This window comes from Sinohyriopsis cumingii, chromosome 10 (assembly GCF_028554795.1).
Source record: "Sinohyriopsis cumingii isolate HCF-2022 chromosome 10, ASM2855479v2, whole genome shotgun sequence".
NCBI classification, from domain to species: Eukaryota; Metazoa; Mollusca; class Bivalvia; order Unionida; family Unionidae; genus Sinohyriopsis; species Sinohyriopsis cumingii.
In genome coordinates this window covers 56,149,692-56,167,559 of record NC_142970.1, presented here as the reverse complement: position 1 = coordinate 56,167,559, position 17,868 = coordinate 56,149,692, and the positions used below count along the sequence as shown (strand labels likewise).

Genomic DNA, 17,868 nt, shown 5'->3' with positions numbered 1-17,868 from the left:
GTTAATAGCCCTTCAGTATGTCTTATAGATGTAGACGAAACACACACGTGCACACACACACACACACGCACACACACACACACACATGCAAGTATGTATGATTATATGTGTTCGTGTGTTTTTTAATTAAGATATAAGAATGAATGTTTATTTAATGTATTCGTTTAATTAAGATATAAGAATGAATGTTTATTTGATGTATATGTATAGATATACGAACAACATGAAATCATGTTAAACATGTTACTGGTTTCAATAGCAGTAGTAGTAATTGTTTTGTTTTCATGTGGAAGTTGTGGTATATTTGTCTTGATCTAATACAAAGAAAGTAAAAGCTGCACAAGGTATATAAGAACCAAAACTCGTATGTATTAACGTAGAACAGTAGTAACTAGAGCAGTCCTGATAATGCTGGTGATGATAATATATAATAACAACAATGCAAACCCTATAAGTCTCAATAGTAGGATAATACACAGCCCGTTATTGTGGTCACGTAGGAAAATGTATTCAAATTAAATTAAACATTAATTTTTGTTCTGAATATTAACTGAAATAGTGAATCGAAATAAATCCAGTACTGATTGTTTATTGGTTTCAACCTATATATCATCAAAAACTTCCACACGAAAAGTTATTGATCGATATGACCTTTTACAATGGTAGTCACAAACAACCTAGGTCAAGAAAACATGACGTCCGGCTAAAACTAACAACGAACAGGGAAGTACAAATTTGTTTTAGAAACGCGTTGCCTATCTAATATCACCGCGCGCTTCACTCAGTCAGGCTTGTACCTGATTATACCTTTAGGGTGACCTCGTTCGAAAATCCCCACATAATGTAACATTGATTATACCGTATATAGTTATGGTGGCGTGTAAATAATGACCTTCCGTCTGTACGAGGATTTGGATAGCTTGTGTGTATGTATGTGTGATTTAGATTTTTAACGTAGCTTTAACAATATTTCAGTCATATCGCTACGATGTCTACAGTGTAGAAGTTTATAGTGATGTCTAACACTGGGACACAGAAAAGTTGTAAAATGTCCGACCCAGTCACATTATCATGCCACCAGGACGACCAGTCTTAACACTAACCTCTTACAAATGTTCGCCAAACGAGGAAGCTGCTAGTACCATCTTTGTAAGCCTCGACCTCCCACATTTAAGGAGGACGCACTAACCAATTAAAGGAATAGATACCTTTAGAGGTATATGTGATCAGTTTGCAAAAAGAAATTAATGACATAGTCGCTTCTGAACGCCGGCATGGCAGGTGACTTTTACTATAGGTAGTTATAATATTGTACATTGAAGTGTGTGATTGGCTTTATAAAAGTGGGTAAATCGGTTCCACGACTGCCGATCGTACCAGCTGCATTTGTGTGCAGTATATGATTGTCAAAGAAACATAGACAAACACGCAGTAAGAAATATACATGAGACGATATAACGGCTTAACATGGAACATGACAAAATCATTTCCGTTATTAGAAATGCTACTTCCGGTGATGCTGACTGTACTGATATTGACAATGAACTTTTACACCTGTAGTAAAAAATATGTCGAGGAGGTAGTTTTGATCGAATTGATAGTGGTCATAAAAACAGATGCTTACGATTAATTGTGACAGTATCCTGTAATTATTCTCTTAATTCATGATAAAATATTTAAGATAAATACGAAAATTCTGTTTATCTTGGAAATAACTATATAAATGTCATATAAAATGTACCATAAATATCAAATGGTTGGAATGCTTTTCTGTATATTGCAATCACTTCAGCATGGATTACCATACTTAAATTAAGGACTATATTTATACGCACATACAAACTTTCTGTTTTTCGTACAAAAAATAAATTAACGAACCAATTTTCTATTTATTATTCTTTGGCAGAGGAGAAAGGCGATTTGCATATACCCCACCCCACGGGAAAATACACAAATGATTATTACACAACCTACGGAAAACTCTTGATTCAAGATGATTCAGTAGAAGAAATTTACAAGAGATATAACAATGCATCGTTGTGCAAGAATAATAAGCGAGAATGTTCGTGTGTCTATCTCAGCGAACCATTATTGTTTTACCTGATTCTAAGTTGTGAACAAAACTGGAAAGCTCGGCGTGAGAAAAAGATTACGAAAAATAAAAAAGGCTCGTCCATTTTTGTTCTGGAGACGTATTTTAATCCATCTGTTTGTCAGTGTGCGGTAATGGTCACTCTCAATGGTCTGAGATTTCAAATTCGTTCTTAATTTGTATAAAGAATTAATAGAAATTTTAATATTATTAAACTTATTTTTGTAATTTTTTAGCTTCAGTTTCGCAGGATGTATAGATTTTTAAATATGTGTGCTGGATGAAATTGTGTGTGGGTTTTGGTCAGAACACGCATCATTGTTTGGTTCTAGAGTGACACTACCATGTTAAATTCACTCTATGACCCAGGCTTACACAAAATGCTAAATTCCCCTTGTGTCGCGTTGTGTGCCTTTATCTAATCTATATAGCCATAATTCAATTCAGGTTCGCTATTGACCTTTGTTTAGGGTGGCATTTATTTACCTAACTATAGATGCGTACCAAAACTATATTCAGAATACAATGTAGGCGGAAAAATGTAGAAATAAAATAGAACGAAAGGAAAAACTTTCACATTCCAGTCAATCTTGAGAGTGAGTATGAGTACATTAGAACATATTTAATGACACGCATATGGAATACAAAGTAATCCCGATTGTCTGGAAGAAAAGAATTAGCGCATTTATCGACTGTTTTTCTTTTTCCTTATATATGTACCATTTTTAAAAATGATGACAAAACAATGAACCTTATTTTATACCATACAGAATAGACTCCATCTCATAATATCTAGGTCAAAGGTATCGTGGACTTCGTTTGTCGTCAAGATAAATTCACATCTAGAATAATCACATCTGCAAATACTCCTTTTCCAAACTCAGTCAAAAGCTGAAATGTAATTGCAGTCTAATAATGTCATCGGTCAGGAATTCCAAAGCAGTATATCCTACAAGGAAATGAATATTATGTTATATATATATATATATATATATATATATATATATATAATAATAATAATAATCGGCAATACTAACTTAACGGTTGGATGAAGACAACATCGTTTCCTGTTTAGATAAGAGTTATATTGGAATACGAAAATGTACTTTCTCACACAACAATGGAATTTAGGTGACTATAATGGAAAACATAGAAAAATAATACAAAAATAAACAGTTGTCAACTCCAACCTCTTCATCTGTTTATTTGACCTGGTCATACCGTCGAGATCTTTTGCAACTCAGCTTTTGGGAGTTGTAAAACATAGCTCAGTGGCTACATAAGTATCTGCATAATTATTTATATTGAAGTTGACAGATAAGCCATAAACTGTAATGTCTTAAGTACACCGTATCGAGTTATTGGGTCCCACACTAGGTGAACGCTATTATTATTATCTTGGTAGCAATGAGAACCTACTTAAGTATCCAGTTCATTCATGACGTTGGTGGCTTGAATAAGCGTATCAAAGGTGTGTGTGTTGTGTGTCTATGTGTCTGTCTGTCTGTCTGTCTGTGTGTATATACCGCTCTCTATATAATCCATAAATATGGTGGCTTGAATAGACAATCCAAGGCATGTGTGTGCCTGCGTGCGTACGTGTATGTGTGTGTGTGCACCGCTCTCTCTAAAATAGCAATACTACTACTAATAATAACAATAATATTTATAACAATTAGTAGTAGTAGGAACAGTAATATTATTATCATAGTACCATTATTATTAATAGTAATACTAACCATACTAATATAAGGCAGGCACATACATTGAAACATGTAAGAAAAAAGCTTAACGGTTTTCGTCAGCAAGTCGTTACAAATTTAAATCTATAGTTTGTACTTTGATCCCTTTATCTTCTATTACGCATCGTATCCATTATTTACTACACATACACCTATGTGAGCTTTACATAATAATTTTTCCTTCTTTGATAATTAGTACATCGACATAGGTATGATCTTGTTTAAGATTTACGTCCCAATTTCTACTCCTAGGTGTGCAAAACTTCAAACAATTTCCGCACCTCTCTACCTCTCTCTCTCTGTGCCCCCCCCCCCCCCCGCCTCGTCTCTCTCGCTCTCGCTGTCTCTATTCATCACTTATTCACTGTTTCAGTGATTATCAATTGTCGCGCGGTATATGTCAGATTAAACGGCAATAACTGCCTCCTGTCATATTCTATATGCATTTTGTCTATTCACTAGATTAATGATACTGACACTGTGAGGAGACTATTCTAACGGGATAATTATTGCTTCAAAACTTTGAATGTAAGTATCTCTTACTTTTCACTACAAAACGACAAATAAGGTCGTTTCATCTTTAATCTGTGCAAGACCATGGATTGGTGTCTGTTTTTTCCTTTTTTCACTGTGAATTGCTTATTTGTTATTGTTCCTCTAAAAGACAGTCAGAGAAACTTTGTTCTACTGGCAACAACAACTACATTGAAAGAGTTCAAATTCTTTTAAGTCATAAGGAATGAGTCAATGGCCCATCAGTCGGTCTCATACATGTAGACAACAACAACTACACACACACACACAGACACACACACACACACACACACATACATATATATCTTGGGTTCACTAATATGAATTATTGTTTGCTACACACACACACACACACACACACACACACACACACACACGCACACACATATATATATCATTATGAACAACACAAAATCCTGTTGAATGTGGTAATACGTACTATTTGTAGTAGTTGTTACTGTTTATGTGGATGGTGTGGTATATTGTTCCTGACGTAAGGCGAGAGGAATGGAAGCTACACAAGAAACGTAGGTAATACGAGCACTAGAAGTATTAATTGTATGCTACTAAAGAGGATGCTGGGTCATTATTATGATTAAATAAAATAATTTTTTAAAAATAAAACTTAAAACTGAAATAGTTGAACAAAAATACACTCCATCAGGATTGTTGATTGTTTTGCACTTCACATGTCTTCAGAAACTTCCACACGAAAATCATTGATCGCCTTGGACTTTTACACTAGTCGCCAGGTACTAACCTGGGTCAAGATAAGACGACGTCGGGTTTATCATAACAGAACAGGGAAGTACGAATTTGTTTTGAACACGTGTTGATTTCATTTTGGTATCACAGCGCGCGACACTCAGTCCGGTATACACTTGATTGCACCTTTAGGACGACCTCGCCAAAAAATGGCCACATAATTTAACATTGATTCCACCGTATAATGACCTTCCTAAGGAATATGTCTTTATGAAAATTCAAACAGTTTTTGTGTGTGTGTGTGTGTGTTAATTTGTATTTTCTTTTTGCTACGATGTTTGCAGTTCAGCAGTTTAGAAAGATGCGTTGTACTCGTGGAATTATATCGCAGACATTTAGCATCATGTCCTATGCAGTCACATTGTCATGATAGCAGGACGACCAGTCCTAACACTAACCTCTTAATACCGATCGCCTAGCGAGACAGCTGATATTACCATTTGTATGAGTCTTTGGAATGACTCAGCCGGGGTTCCTGCATCCAAGGAGACTTCTCTTACCACTTTAAAGATTAATTCCTTTTAGAGATATTTGAAATAATATTATAATATATGCCGCTTGTTACCGAAATAGTCGGCTACGATCGGCTTTACTTTAGTTACATTATTGTACTTGCAACTGTGTGAAAGGTGCTATACAAGTTGGTGAATCATTGGCCCAACTGCCCATAGTACTAGCTGTATTTGTGTTCATCATAGTGACAGTCAGAGAAACACAAATACACATGAGTCAGGAAATATACATACAAACATACAACAAATTAACATGAAATTCTTGCACACCTCTATTACCTCTCTCTCTCTCTCTCCGACTTAAACACTTATTTGCTTTTTCAGCGATTATCAGTATCCATCACTCAATTAATGATAGTGATATTGTGTGTAACATATTCTAAAAGGATAATTATTGCTTCAAAACGTAGGACTGTAAGTATCATTATATTAACTACAACAAGTTAAACGTACGGTCCTTTGATCTTTACCGTGTGCAAGACCATATACTGTTTTTCTTTCTTTTGTTTCTACTATGAAGTACTTATTTGCTATTGTTGATTTAACCGGATATCAGGGGATATTTGTTCTACTGCCAAAAGCGACAATCGTGAAAGCAATCACATTCTTTGAAGACTTAAAGTGTTTGTTAATAGCCCTTGAATGTTTGTAGATGTAGACGACACACGCACGCACACACACACACACGCTCACACACATGCATATATGCATGTGTGATTGTATGTGTATGTGAGTTTTTGAATTAATATATAATAATGAATGTATATGTATAGATATACGAACAACATGAAATCATGTTAAACATGATAACAGTACCGGTTTCAATAGCAGTAGTAGTAATTGTATTGTTTTCATGTGGAAGTTGTGGTATATTTGTCTTGATCTAATACAAAGGAAGTAAAAGCTGCACAAGGTATATAAGAACCAAAACTCGTTTGTATTATCGTAGAACAGTAGTAACTAGATCCGTCCTGATAATGCTGGTGATGATAATATATAATAACAACAATGCAAACCCTGTAAGTCTCAATAGTAGGATAATACACAGCCCGTTATTGTGGTCACGTAGGAAAATGTATTCAAATTTAATTAAACATTAATTTTTGTTCTAAATATTAACTGAAATAGTGAATCGAAATAAATTCAATACTGATTGTTTATTGGTTTCAACCTATATATCGTCAAAAACTTCCACACGAAAAGTTATTGATCGATATGACCCTTGACAATGGTAGTCAGGAACAACCTAGGTCAAGAAAACATGACGTCCGGTTAAAATTAACAGCGAACAGGGAAGTAAAAATTTGTTTTAGAAACGCGTTTCTTATCTAATATCACCGCGCGCTACACTCAACGACGCTTGTACCTCATTATACTTTTAGGGTGACCTCGTTTGAAAATCCCCACATAATGTAACATTGATTATACCGTATATAGCTATGGTGGCGTGTAAATAATGACCTTCCGTCTGTACAAGGATTAAGATAGCTTGTGTGTATGCGTGTGTGTGTGTGTGTGTGATTTAGATTTTTAACGTAACTTTAACAATATTTCAGTCATATCGCTACGATGTCTACAGTGTAGAAGTTTATAGCGATGTCTAACACTGGGACGCAGACAAGTTGTAATATATCCGATTCAGTCACATTATCATGACACCAGGATGAGCAGTCTTTAGACTAACCTCTAACTAATTTTCGCCAAATGAGGAAGCTGCTAGTACCATCTTTGTAAGCCTCGACCTCCCACACTGAAGGAGGATGCACTAACTAATTAAAAGAATATATGCCTTTAGAGGTATATGTGATCAGTTTGCAAAAAGAAATTAATGACATAGTCGCTTCTGAACGCCGGCATGGCAGGTGACTTTTACTATAGGTAGTCATAATATTGTACACTGAAGTGTGTGACTGGCTTTATAAAAGTTGGTAAATCAGTGCCTCGACTGCCGACCGTACCAGCTGCATTTGTGTTCAGTATATAATTGTCAAAGAAACACAGAATTGTGATAAAAAACAACGCAAACGCCGAAAATTCTGTGCAACTAGTTTCGCATTTAATGTATGCTTCTTCAGGTGCAAAATGTTTTGAAAGTAACGGATGACGTCTTTTATTTTAAAACAACAATTCCGTTATTACGTAACGTCATAAATGATATGCATCATCATAACAATTCTATATGACAGAATTTAAAAGATACACGAGTCTGAAATGAAACTTGAATTAGTAAAATAATAAAATAAACTAGAGACAAACAGTCATACATATAATTATATTGTTATAAAGGATATACAATATATCAATGTAAATTATACAGTTTTATATAGTGCATTAGCATTAAGTCCATTAGGATACAGAGTATCTAACTTATGAATCCAATAAGTTTCTTTTATGAGTCTATTCATGTCACCATGCACAATATCTATTGGCATGAAAGAAAAATGAAGTAGAGAGTGATTATTGGTGTTAAAGTGTGTTGAAACATTAGAGGAAAACCGAGGATCTCTGTAATTTTTTATATGAAAGCGATGATTGTTCATTCTCTTAGAAACTTGTTGTAGTGTTTGTCCGACATATTGCATGCTACATTTTGTACAGGTTATTAAATAAATCACATCAGTTGATATGCAGTTAGTGTTATCGCCTAGAGAAAATACCTCTTTTGTATTAGCACTACTGAAAGAAGTACTTTCTCTTATGTTTGCACATTGAGAACGCCGGTGTATGTTAAATTAGGTGAGTATAATGGAGAACATAGAAATATAATACAAAAATAAACAGTTGTCAACGCCAACCTCTTCATCTGTTTATTTGACCTGATCATACCGTCGAGATCTTTTGCAGCTCAGCTTCTGGGAGTTGTAAATTAATAGCTCAATGGCTACATATGTATTTGCATAATTAGTTATATTGAAGTGGACATAAGTCATAAACTGTAATGTCTTAAATACACCGCACTGAGTTATTTGGTCCCAAACTAGGTGAACGTTATGATTATTATCTTGGTAGCAATGATAACATACTTAAGTATCCAGGACATTCATACAGTTGGTGGCTTGAATAGGCAGATCCAAGGTGTGCGTGTGTGTGTGTGTGTGTGCGTGTCTGTCTGTATATACCGCTCTTTCTATCAGTCATAAATATGGTGGCTTGAATAGACAATCCAAGGTGTGTGTGTGCGTGCGTCCGTATATATATATATATATATATATATACCGCTCTCTCTATAATAACAATACTAACAATAATAACAATACTATTACTAACAATTATTAGTAGTAGGAACATTAATGTTATTATGATATTAATATTATTATGAATAGTAATACTAACCATATTAATAATATAAGACAGGCACATACATTGAAACATGTAATAATAACAATAATAATAATAATGAGGACTTTGTATAGCGCCTAATTTTTAGAAGCTCTAAGCGTTTTACGACATTAGACAACACCTATAAGATAAGAAACATAATAATATTATTACAAAAACAAACAACATGAAATTAGAAAAACATTAAAAAAATAAAAAACATTCTAAGAATATTTCAGGTAGGAAACATTATTAGGTCTTTAAGTTTGTTCTTGCTGTCGAAATAAGTGAGTTTTGAGAGCCCTCTTGAAAGACAAAAAGCTTCACCGTTTTCGGCAGCAAACCGTTAAAAATTTAAATCTATAGTTTGTACTTTGATCCCTTTATCTTTCATTACGCATCGTATCCATTATTTACTAAACATACACCTATGTGAGATTTACATAAAATGTTTTCCTTCTTTAATAATTAGTACATCGACATAGGTGGGAGTTTGTTTAAGATTTACATCCAAATATCTACTCCTAAATGTGCAAAATAGTTGTAGATGGATAGGTATACTTGTATGTATGACATATATGTTCTTTTATGTTTACAATGTTTTTACTTCATAATTATATTTTAATTTAGAGGTATGGACTTTGTAGTCTGAAATAAAGAATTCTTATCTCTTCTCTCTATCTGTCTCTTTCTCTCTCTGTGTGGTTTCTATTTTCTTGTTGCTACTATGTATGCAGTCAAGCAGGGTAGAAAGATGCGTTGCACTCGGGGAATTATATCGCACACATTTAGCATCATGTCTTACGCAGTCACACTATAATGATACCAGGATGACCAGTCCTAACAGTAACATATCAATGCCGATCGCCTAGCGAGGCAGCTGATATTACCATTTGTATGATTCTTTGGAATGTCTCAGCCTTGGTTCAAACTAGCGACCTCCTGCATCCAAGGCGAATTCTCTTACCACTTTGAAGATTAATTCCCTTTAGATATATTTGTAATCAGATTATAATATATGCCGCTCGTTACCGAAATAGTCGGCTACGATCGGCTTTACTTTAATTAGTTACATTATTGTACTTGCAACTGTGTGACAAGTGCTATACAAACTGGTGAATCATTGGCCCGACTGCCCATAGTACTAGCTGTATTTGTGTTCATCATAGTGACAGTCAAAGAAACACAAATACACATAAATCAGGAAATATACATAAAAAGATACAACAAATTAACAAGAAACAGGACAAGAACGTTTCGGATCTTAGAATTGTTACTTCTGGTGATACTGACGATAATGATTTTGACAACGGACGTATACACAAGTAATACACAAGATAGATAGAAGTAGAAAAAAAGAAAATGTTCATGTCATAGATTTAATCGAATGGATAATAGTGTTACAAATTGATGCATTTGGATCATTAAATGTTGAATATAAATATGTTATATATGTTTATCGTGGGGATAAATACACGAGTGTTAATATAGAATGCATCCTATAATATTGCAAAAGTTGGACTAGTTTTCTGTATGTTCACCATTCATTACTATACATAACTTAAAGACTGTGTTTCGACGCCCATTCACACTTTTTGTTTTAAATGCAAAGAAAATATGAATGAACCAGGTTTCTATCTTTATTGTACGTCGACGTGTTGCTATTATCTTGGGTTGTGTCTTAAATACATCATCGTAATTGAACTATGAAATCTATGATAGATTGCGCCTAAGTATTCATAAGTATTCGTGATTTCGTTTGCTTTGTTGATAACATATACCCCATATTGAGCCATTGTAATCATACTTTATCAAAGGATGTGGTGATATCATTTGCCCTGTACAAGGGCGTAACCGCAAACATACCAAACCCGAACACTTGACATAGATAATATATTGGAACTGGGAAGGATGAGAGGCTTATTTCCATACCAGCAGTGAAGATAGGAGTATATTCCTCACGGAGTCTGGGTCGTATGCACGTAGTTTAGGATCTAATCCATACTTGGGTTTTGATTTTGCAATATATATGTCTAATGAAAATAATTAATTAAAGTATATACCCGATTCAAATGTTTAACCCTCTGTATGAGAAAGGTTATATATATATATATATATATATATATATATATATATATATATATATATATATATATATATATATATATATGGCGCTGGGGGTGTATGTGTGTGTTTACGCTTTAATAGGCTGCATCCAAAATGAATCGGTAACAGATTGCGAGATCTAATGGCATAATTAGTTCCGATATTAGTCAATGTGCCTCTCTATATTCAGGACAAGCTACTTCCTTTCATTTCATGTGCTCTCCATCCAAGATCAAACACCGGGACGGTTGTGATAAATTATATGCATTGTCAGCCTTGAATAGACTATAATATTTGTATCGTGTTATTTATATTGCAACCGTAATAATTCTAATGTTGTATAACGCTTGATATCTATTAAGATGTATTGATTATATAGATCGGTCCCATTAGAAGATTAGGAAAGCCAAACTATATACCAAACATCTAGTATCCTATAATGACCAATTGCTCGAACTGATGATGGGTATGATGGCGACAGTAATCCACACTTGCCGATAACGAATATGTTGGTGACATAGGTACATGGTAATCGGTTTAACAGTCTTTAGTGATTATTTATTAGAAACCTTCATCGACCAAATATAGTGGCCTTCATATGTTAAACCAACAAAACAAAACCAAAACTATCATGGTCAGACATTTGTAAAATATGAGTAACCAAAAAAGGACAAGCATTTGTGTCGCTTAATGTTTCATTTTCTCTTGGTAATTTCACATTAAGAAGAATTACGATCGTACTTGGCAAAAGAATGCTAGCAAAAAATATATTACGCTTTCAAAATGCATGGATATCGTTTAGGATAATACATGAATAGATACAAATCATTGTATTTACTTTTAATTTTATGTTATGTTTTTGTTTAATGTTTGCCATTTATCTATTTATTTAGTTGATAGATAGGAGACATCGAACCTCAGTTTTTGTCATTACAAAAGATGGCAGATTAGAATATAATTTGAATGTACTGGTAAAAAATATTGCATAAATACCATAAAATCAACATTATACTACGTATAGTAACTTGGAATATAAAGCGAAGTGAGATAAATGGTCTCGGTAACTCGTCTTAACATGGGGTCAATGCAGTGCTTTCCAGTTTAAACGTACAATATTTAAACTTTGTGTTTTTTTCACTCGCATAGATGAAAAATCTGTAATCATAATTGCATCTAAGCTACATAATCTAGACGGGATTATGGGTGCATGTGTCAATTTGTTAGTATTTCAAATTCAGCTAAAAAACCTGTTTGCACCTATTTAATTCTCACTATTCATTAACACATGTATTCTCATCAAGTAGCATGGACATTTGTAGTTATAAATCATTCATTTATCAAGATATATTTGGCTTTCATTACCCATTATTTAGTTAAATCACTCCAAATGATTCAAGAAGTTATTCGCCTTAGCAAGAAACTCAACGAGAAGAGACGAGTGACTGCAAAGGGGTGTCATATAAGGAAAATATGTTTTATCCTCATTTTATCTACAAATATCTTCAAATAAACCTGTTTGGAATTAAAGGCAAAATATTATAAATTAATAAAATAAAGCAACATTTGACTACAATATCTTTAACCATTAAAGGGAATATATATATATATATATATATATATATATATATATATATATATATATATATATATAAAATTATATAATTATATTTTAATTATAATTATAGAGTTTTCTCATGTCAGCATTTCTCATTTTCAGAATCATCATGAATTGCATCCTTTTGTCGATAATGCTCGTCAGTATAACGACTACAGGAGGAGAAGGTACTAGCAGTGACATAAATAATTAATCTCTCTTTTAAAAACCTTATTTTTTAAATTCATCTAATCAGCGTCAATTGGGCTCATTGTCGAAAACACATTCGCTTCACTGTCAAGTGTTGCATGCAGTATTCAATAATTCTACACTGATTCGGAAATATCTTTTCTAATTATAGTTTGCATCAATCACACCAAGTATTATTTTTGGAATACATATTGACATTTTTTGTAAACTTGACTCTTATTTGATTAAAAAGCTTCTTCGTCATCTGTTTGCGTTTGTCTTGAAATTGTTGATCTAGACTATATCACATGTCTTCATTATAAAGCGTGCGGCTGCTGATAAAATTTCAGCTAGGTTTATCAGAGGAACAAATGACATTGCTATATTTGTTTTGTTTATTAGTAACTTATACGTGTCATTAGATATTTAAGTTTGAGTCACTGACTATTGATTTTGTTACAGTTCTTAAGCTTTCTTATTTGTTATGTGTATCTATATTTTTGTAACTTTTTTTTAGTTTTATTTAGTTTTCGTAATTTGTACTTATGGGTGTAAACTGTATAGAATATTTATAAGCTGTGTACGTGACTTGAATTCCGTAGGATCAATACAAATATGTTTACGTATTGACAAGTAGTAATAATAGTCTTAATAATAAGACTTAAAATGGCTCTTATGGTGTAGTTTATTACTGACTGATGGGATATGGAAGTTTCGAGAACAATTATGTTGTTTTTAATTGCTTGAGTGAGGTCACGTGAATATAGTCAGTTCGTCAAAAATCAAATTATGTTATGAAAGTAAATTATTTGACCTTAGCTAATTCGCTACTGCACGGACCTCTTGTCTTTCCGGACAAAACTGAAAACATGTCGGATAATTGATATATCTATAACTTTTATTTTTCCTAAAGTGGTTAATATGTCTGAAAATATACTACATTATGTGGTGTGGTCACGTTAGCGTATTGTTCATCCAAGTATTGTTTTGTTGTATAATTAGTATCATCAGCATACGCCTTGATCTAAGCAACCGATCGGTGATCTCAGCCAGATTCTTTGCGACAGCGACTTTTAACTTGATAACAATGTTTTGAATGCAACATCAGATGCTTTAATTCACCTACTTTGATTTCCAAAAATCAAAGCCTCACTATTAGTAAAGTCAGTTAAATCATGTTTTATGGCAAAATTGTTCAGTACCATAGCAGCACTGTGTCGTCGGGCTAAGTAATATAAGTTGACAAACTATTACCCTAACTGATCCAAGTGTTCCAATGAAGCGTAATAAATCAGGTACCATGTCATAAAATCATGCTGGTAATTTGCAAGCAATTGTCCATGTTTTGATATCGTTCCTGTTTTCACTACATATTGTGATAATTCACGTGCAGTATGATTGGTTATGACATCAAGACGAATATCTTCATCCGGTTTCTGATAACTATTGCAATGCAAGAAAACTTGAATAACTACTTTTAGGCCAAGCCTATGAGCACAGAAAAAGGGAAAATATAAAAGATTGAATATTGTGCGAGGAAAATGTATTTCCTGAACTTGAGTAATTCACCTTCCACATCTGAAGCGAGTTTACTCAGTTGAATCTTCCGATGATGACTTGATTGAATGTTTCAGCTTGAACGACGAGGATATCAATTGGTAAATCAATCAAGCGTTTTGGGTATAATATAACAATTGAATCCGAATGCTCCAACCTTATGTGGGTAAACACATTTTATTGCAAGCAAGCAGAAAAACAGCAACCAAAGCAACGAAAACAATTTTCAGAAACTGTTATTAAAAGTTATGAAATACATACATGTGAGAAAATTTAGCATCGCTATAAGAAAGTTGATGTTAACGTACAAATTCTTGTAGTATTCAATTAGCATATTACTTAAATGCGATTGATGATTTGAACACATTTGGGCTGATTGTAAGTTCGAATTTATTTTATTTCCGTTTGTCGATGAATTTGATGTCTCCAAAAAGAACAAGCCCGAGTATCTGAGCATGCCTGTTTTAATATTTCGATTAAACCTTAATTCTCTATACACCTAGCTCGAAAGTATTTTACCATTTGATGATGATGAGGAGATGGAAGAGCGGCGATGGCTATTCTTGTTTATTCATGTCTATGAATAACTATACGCACAATAATGTAGAAAGTACAGTGTTTACATCCAGGTAGACAAACTCATATCTATCTATCTATCTGACGAATCAAAATTCTCTAAACTGTATGTTATCATTACAGAAATGTCATAACGGCGTAAATTTAAACGGTGACAATGTTCCAAGTTAAAGTAATGCTTTTGCAGAGGAGAAAGGCGATTTGCATATATCCCCCGGAAAAAACATAATAAAAAATTAACACAGAACCTACGGAAAATGCTGGATCCAGTATGATTCAGTATAAGAAATATACAATAAGAGATATAACAATGCAACGTTGTGCAAGAATAATAAGCGAGAATGTTTGCGTACCTATCTCAGAGCGAACCATTATTGTTTTCTGACCTAATTCTAAGTGAGATCAAATATACATGATTTCGTAAAGAAAAAATTATATCCGGTAGAGTTATGCAATGATTCTCTGAAAGACAAATGTAAGCTAATGTCCTAGTAGTGAAGGAAAAATAACCTATATTACAGGAGAAAAGGGTTACAACAATAATAAACGCAATCAAAAGCTGCAATATCGTTGCAGTCTAATACATGCATCGGTCAGGAATTCCAAAGCAGTACATCCAAAAAGGAAATGAATAATAATAAATAGACGGCAATACTGACTTAAAGGTTGGATTAAGAAAACATCATTTCCTGGTTTGATAAGAGTTATATTTGGAATATGGACATTTTGTTTCTCACACAACGATGGAAGTTAGGTGAGTATAATGGCAGACACAGAAAAACAAAATTAAATAAAGAGTTGTCAACTCCAACCTCTTCATTTGTTTATTTGAACTGGTCCTCCCGTCAATATCGTTTGCAACTCATAATTATTTATATTGAAGTGGACATAAGTCATAATCTGTAACGTCTTAAATACACCGCACCGAGTTATTTGGTCCCACACTAGGTGAACGTTATGATTATTATCTTGGTATCAATGATAACATACTTAGGTATCCAGGACATTCATAACGTTGGTGGCTTGAATAGACGTATCAAAGTCGGCTGTGTGTATGCGTGTGTATCTCTGTGTGCATCTACCGCTCTCTATAATTCATAAATATGGTGGCTAGAATAGACAATCCAAGTTGAGTTTGTGTGTGTGTGTTTGCATGCGTGCATGTGCGTGTGTCTACCGCTCTCTATATAATATCAATACTAACATAGTAATAATAACAATAATATTAATAACAATTAGTAAGAGTAGGAACAGTAATATTATTATCATATTACTATTTTGATTAATATTAATACTAACCATATTAATAATACAAATCATGCACATACATTTAAACATGTTAGAAAGAAAGCTTAACTGTTTTCGGCAGCAAACCGTTCCAAATTTAAATCTATAGTGTGTACTTTGATCCATTTATCTTTCATTACTCATTGTATCCATTATTTACTAAACACACACCTGTGTGAGCGTTATTTAATAATTTTTCCTTCTTTAATAATTAGTACATTAGTAAAGGTGTGAGTTTCTTATGATTTGCGTCTCAATCTCTACTGATAAAAGTGCAAAACTTCATTCAAATGTTCGTACCTTCCTCTCTCTCTATATATTTGTCTCCTCTCTCTCTGTCTCTCTCGCTCTCGCTGTCTCTACTGACCACTTATTCACTTTTTCAGTGATTATCAGTTGTAGAGCGGTATACGTCAGTCTAAAGGGTAATCTCAGTCTCCTGTCATATTCTATATGCATTTTGTCTATTCACTAGATCAATGATACTGACACTGCGAGGAAACTATTCTAACGGGATAATTATTGCTTCAAAACTTTGAATGTAAGTATCTCTTACTTTTCACTACAAAACGACAAAGTAATTTCCCTTCATCTTTAATCTGTGCAAGATCATTGTTTGTTGTTTTTCCTTTTTCACTATGAATTTGTTATTTGTTATTGTTGCTTTTAAAGAAAGTCAGAATAACTTTGTTCTACTGGCAACAAAAATGGAATTGAAAGAGTTCCAATTCTTTGGAGTTTTAAGGAATGAGTCAATGGCCAATCAGTCTCGCTCGTACATGTAGAGAACAACTACACACACGCACGCACTCACATAAACAGATACACACATAGACACACACACAGACAAAGACACACACACACACACACATTCACACATATCTATCTATCTATCTATCTATCTATCTATCTATCTATCTATATATATATATATATATATATATATATATATATATATATATATATATATATATATATATATATATATATATATATGAAGAACATAAAATCCTGTTGAATGTGGAAATAAGTGCTAGTTGTAGCAGTAGTAGTTGTTACTTTGTATGTGGGTGTTGTGGTATATTGTTCCTGACGTAAGTCGAGAGGAGTATATACAAGGTATAAAAGAACCACAAACTCGTAGGTATGAACGTATAATATCAGTAAATAGAACCGTCCTGGCAATTATACATAACAATAAAAGTAATACGAACAGTAGAAGTCTTAACTGCCTGCTACTAAAGAACACACAGTCATGTCTTTGCATTTATTCAAATTCAATTATATAATTAGTTTTTAAATTAAAATTAAATCTGAATTACTTGAACAAAAATACACTATTGTTGATTGTTTTGCACCTCACACGTCTTCAGAAACTTCCACACGAAAAATCATTGATCGCCTTGGACTTTTACACTAGTCGCCAAGTACTAAACTGGGTCAAGATAAGACGACCTCGGGTTTATCATAACATAACAGGGAAGTACGAATTTGTTTTGAACACGTGTTGATTTCATTTTGGTATCACAGCGGCGACACTCAGGATTACACCTGACTGCATCTTTAAGATGACCTCGCCAAAAAATGGTCACATAA

The 17,868-nt window shown here is 33.5% G+C and overlaps 1 protein-coding gene across 3 annotated transcripts in view; it reads left to right on the top strand.

Moving 5' to 3' along the window:
* The first annotated feature begins 4,287 nt into the window (after positions 1-4,287).
* Positions 4,288-17,868, top strand: part of LOC149790187 (mucin-3A-like) — a 45,674-nt gene continuing 32,093 nt past the window's right edge. For 2 of the 3 annotated variants that reach the window (XM_089973418.1, XM_089973416.1), the window contains exons 1-3: positions 4,288-4,362; positions 12,787-12,851; positions 16,748-16,813. The gene's annotated coding sequence lies outside the window, so the exon portion shown is untranslated. The remainder of the gene's footprint in view (positions 4,363-12,786; positions 12,852-16,747; positions 16,814-17,868) is intronic. The other variant, XM_089973415.1, reaches the window with a different exon arrangement.